This window comes from Schistocerca serialis, unplaced genomic scaffold (assembly GCF_023864345.2).
Source record: "Schistocerca serialis cubense isolate TAMUIC-IGC-003099 unplaced genomic scaffold, iqSchSeri2.2 HiC_scaffold_991, whole genome shotgun sequence".
Taxonomy (NCBI): domain Eukaryota; kingdom Metazoa; phylum Arthropoda; class Insecta; order Orthoptera; family Acrididae; genus Schistocerca; species Schistocerca serialis.
Genome location: NW_026048619.1, coordinates 37,501 through 42,500, shown reverse-complemented (window position 1 = coordinate 42,500; position 5,000 = coordinate 37,501). Strand labels below are relative to the sequence as shown.

The 5,000-nt window shown below is 52.4% G+C and overlaps 1 non-coding gene across 1 annotated transcript in view; it reads left to right on the top strand.

Annotated features, from left to right (window-relative positions):
• Nucleotides 1–3,526: 3,526 nt before the first annotated feature.
• Nucleotides 3,527–5,000, top strand: part of LOC126454592 (small subunit ribosomal RNA) — a 1,932-nt gene continuing 458 nt past the window's right edge. The window contains exon 1 of the ribosomal RNA XR_007585246.1: nucleotides 3,527–5,000. This exon is cut by the window's right edge and continues 458 nt beyond it. This is a non-coding gene — a ribosomal RNA (small subunit ribosomal RNA).

Below are 5,000 nucleotides of genomic sequence, written 5' to 3'. Positions count from 1 at the left end.
ACCTTAACCTAACCTATATCGTACCTTAACCTAACCTATATCGTACCTTAACCTAACCTATATCGTACCTTAACCTAACCTATATCGTACCTTAACCTAACCTATATCGTACCTTAACCTAACCTATATCGTACCTTAACCTAACCTATATCGTACCTTAACCTAACCTATATCGTACCTTAACCTAACCTATATCGTGCCTTAACCTAACCTATATCGTGCCTTAACCTAACCTATATCGTGCCTTAACCTAACCTATATCGTGCCTTAACCTAACCTATATCGTGCCTTAACCTAACCTATATCGTGCCTTAACCTAACCTATATCGTGCCTTAACCTAACCTATATCGTGCCTTAACCTAACCTATATCGTGCCTTAACCTAACCTAATTTGTGCCTTAACCTAACCTAATTTGTGCCTTAACCTAACCTAATTTGTGCCTTAACCTAACCTAATTTGTGCCTTAACCTAACCTAATTTGTGCCTTAACCTAACCTAATTTGTGCCTTAACCTAACCTAATTTGTGCCTTAACCTAACCTAATTTGTGCCGTAACCTAACCTAATTTGTGCCGTAACGTAACCCATGTTGTGCCGTAACGTAACCCATGTTGTGCCGTAACGTAACCCATGTTGTGCCGTAACGTAACCCATGTTGTGCCGTAACGTAACCCATGTTGTGCCGTAACGTAACCCATGTTGTGCCGTAACGTAACCCATGTTGTGCCGTAACCTAACCCATGTTGTGCCTTAACCTAACCCATGTTGTGCCTTAACCTAACCCATGTTGTGCCTTAACCTAACCCATGTTGTGCCTTAACCTAACCCATGTTGTGCCTTAACCTAACCCATGTTGTGCCTTAACCTAACCCACGTTGTGCCTTAACCTAACCTACGTTGTGCCTTAACCTAACCCATGTTGTGCCTTAACCTAACCCATGTTGTGCCTTAACCTAACCCATGTTGTGCCTTAACCTAACCCATGTTGTGGCTTAACCTAACCCATGTTGTGCCTTAACCTAACCCATGTTGTGCCTTAACCTAACCCATGTTGTGCCTTAACCTAACCCATGGTGTGCCTTAACCTAACCCATGTTGTGCCTTAACCTAACCCATGTTGTGCCTTAACCTAACCCACGTTGTGCCTTAACCTAACCCACGTTGTGCCTTAACCTAACCCACGTTGTGCCTTAACCTAACCCACGTTGTGCCTTAACCTAACCTACGTTGTGCCTTAACCTAACCCATGTTGTGCCTTAACCTAACCCATGTTGTGCCTTAACCTAACCCATGTTGTGCCTTAACCTAACCCATGTTGTGCCTTAACCTAACCCATGTTGTGCCTTAACCTAACCCATGGTGTGCCTTAACCTAACCCATGGTGTGCCTTAACCTAACCCATGGTGTGCCTTAACCTAACCCATGTTGTGCCTTAACCTAACCCATGTTGTGCCTTAACCTAACCCATGTTGTGCCTTAACCTAACCCATGTTGTGCCTTAACCTAACCCATGTTGTGCCTTAACCTAACCCATGTTGTGCCTTAACCTAACCCATGTTGTGCCTTAACCTAACCCATGTTGTGCCTTAACGTAACCCATGTTGTGCCTTAACGTAACCCATGTTGTGCCTTAACCTAACCTATAATGTGCCTTAACCTAACCTAAAGTGCGCCGTAACCTAAACTATATTGCGCCTTAACCTGACGCACGTTGTCGCTGAACCTGCTCTGTAATTGTTATGCAACCCGTTAAAGTAGTGTAGTGTTGCCTAACCGCAACCCTCGCAATATAGTTCGCTACTCGCACTGCCCGGTCCCCTGTGTATCGCGTCATGTTAAACACCTTGCAGGTGTTGCTGACTTTCCACATGCTCCTGCTATACACTGTAGTGTGGATAGCAGCAGGACGTACATGCCCCCCCCCCTTCCCCCCTGCCTTCGCAAGCTGGTCGGTGAGAAGTTTGCATGTTCAATGCCCTTCGCATGCCGACGTACTCAGCCTACGTTGTGGTACGGCCTGTCACCTGTCCGCCGATGTACGCAAAACCCACAAACTGTACTGCACATTGCTCCGTATGTACTGAATGATACATCGTGGCCCATGTGACCGTATGACGACAGCGCCTAGCAACGGCGGACCATACAGTCCAAATATTGTGCACGCAGCTACGTGTCGTCTCCCTATAAGAGCTGGATTGCAGTGTGGTACGCCATACAGACGTGTGGGAGGAACGGACGCCCTGGATGGCGATCAGCATGAGCAGTCTGTTGATGTAGTGGAGCGTGTATTCGGACGTAGTCGTCTCTTCTCACACACCGTGATAGCATGTTGCACCGCGTTCCACATCTGCGACATGCTGCAGAGGCGGGCTGACAGTCGTTCGCGCAATGGACACCGCATACGTACGGGGTCTACCTTCCACGTGTTCTCTAGGCGTGCACATGTTGTTGCGTCTATGTGGGCAGACGTAGTGTGTTGTGACACCTGACACAGGCATGCAATACTCGTTGCAAATGGCGATGGACGTGTACGTTTGCTGGTGACGTTACGCAAATGAACAACCGGTAACCCGTTGTGGTGCGGTTGTTCTCGCTAGAGGTGAATCAGTGTTGGCGACGATCGGTCGAGCTATTAACCGGTTGTTTCAGGGATACCCACCATGCCCACGAACGTGAAAGGGGACCCACCATGCCCACGAACGTGAAAGGGGATCTGGGTGTGAGGCGATACGCGGCGGTGGCTGGGTGGGACCGTCCCCGGCCGGTGAGGGGGGGCCGCCCGGCGTGCTGGCAGCGCGGTGCGTGGGCGCACGCGCTACAGCCGGCTGGTGGGGGCGGCCGGTGGCAGGCGCGCCGGCCGACGGACGCGGCAGGCGGCGCAGCTGCGCGCCGGCGCCCCCTGCTCGCGGCGCCTTGCGGCCAAAGTAGGTCCTCGCGGGCCCGGTGCGAAGCGCGGTGGCCATCTGCAGTGTGCTGGTCCGATTGAGGACTTTGTGCGCTGAGGATGCGCCGCCGCCCGGCGCTCGGCGCCGCGACGCCGTCTGCTGCTCGGTCGCCCCAGCGGTTCTCGCAGGTGGTTTGTATCGCAGCTGTGCGGACGTGTTGGCGCGTGCGCTGTGCTGGGAGAGTTCGCTTCGGCACCCAAGTAGGGCTTTTGTCCTTCTGTGGCGCTGGCGTTGGAGCTGCCGGTCACCGTAGGTGGCGCGTGTTGTCTCCCGCCGGCAATGCCACGACAGCACGCTCCCGGGCCTCTGTCGGCAGCGGCAAGCTCAGTTGGGAGCACGGGTGGTCGCACCTAAAGCGTCTACTCGCCTAACTCCGGGCGATTGCGCCTCTCTCGAACCCGACCAAGTACTTAGGACGGCGCTGCGCGCCGCCGGGACCTGAGAGGGTTTCGAGGTGTGTTGTGCAGGGGAGCTCAGCCTCCTCCTGTTTGCAGAATAATTGAGCGGACGCTTGCGTGTTCGCGCGGGCCCCCGGGACACACTCCCGGGCGGCCGGCTGCTCAGCTCTAGTTGACGCAGCTCCCTGGTTGATCCTGCCAGTAGTCATATGCTTGTCTCAAAGATTAAGCCATGCATGTCTCAGTACAAGCCGCATTAAGGTGAAACCGCGAATGGCTCATTAAATCAGTTATGGTTCCTTAGATCGTACCCACGTTACTTGGATAACTGTGGTAATTCTAGAGCTAATACATGCAAACAGAGTCCCGACCAGAGATGGAAGGGACGCTTTTATTAGATCAAAACCAATCGGTCGGCTCGTCCGGTCCGTTTGCCTTGGTGACTCTGAATAACTTAGGGCTGATCGTCTGAATAACTTAGGGCTGATCGCACGGTCCTCGTACCGGCGACGCATCTTTCAAATGTCTGCCTTATCAACTGTCGATGGTAGGTTCTGCGCCTACCATGGTTGTAACGGGTAACGGGGAATCAGGGTTCGATTCCGGAGAGGGAGCCTGAGAAACGGCTACCACATCCAAGGAAGGCAGCAGGCGCGCAAATTACCCACTCCCGGCACGGGGAGGTAGTGACGAAAAATAACGATACGGGACTCATCCGAGGCCCCGTAATCGGAATGAGTACACTTTAAATCCTTTAACGAGTATCTATTGGAGGGCAAGTCTGGTGCCAGCAGCCGCGGTAATTCCAGCTCCAATAGCGTATATTAAAGTTGTTGCGGTTAAAAAGCTCGTAGTTGGATTTGTGTCCCACGCTGTTGGTTCACCGCCCGTCGGTGTTTAACTGGCATGTATCGTGGGACGTCCTGCCGGTGGGGCGAGCCGAAGGCGTGCGACCGCCTCGTGCGTGCTCGTGCGTCCCGAGGCGGACCCCGTTGAAATCCTACCAGGGTGCTCTTTATTGAGTGTCTCGGTGGGCCGGCACGTTTACTTTGAACAAATTAGAGTGCTTAAAGCAGGCAAGCCCGCCTGAATACTGTGTGCATGGAATAATGGAATAGGACCTCGGTTCTATTTTGTTGGTTTTCGGAACCCGAGGTAATGATTAATAGGGACAGGCGGGGGCATTCGTATTGCGACGTTAGAGGTGAAATTCTTGGATCGTCGCAAGACGAACAGAAGCGAAAGCATTTGCCAAGTATGTTTTCATTAATCAAGAACGAAAGTTAGAGGTTCGAAGGCGATCAGATACCGCCCTAGTTCTAACCATAAACGATGCCAGCCAGCGATCCGCCGCAGTTCCTCCGATGACTCGGCGGGCAGCCTCCGGGAAACCAAAGCTTTTGGGTTCCGGGGGAAGTATGGTTGCAAAGCTGAAACTTAAAGGAATTGACGGAAGGGCACCACCAGGAGTGGAGCCTGCGGCTTAATTTGACTCAACACGGGAAACCTCACCAGGCCCGGACACCGGAAGGATTGACAGATTGATAGCTCTTTCTTGATTCGGTGGGTGGTGGTGCATGGCCGTTCTTAGTTGGTGGAGCGATTTGTCTGGTTAATTCCGATAACGAACGAGACTCTAGCCTGCTAACTAGTCGC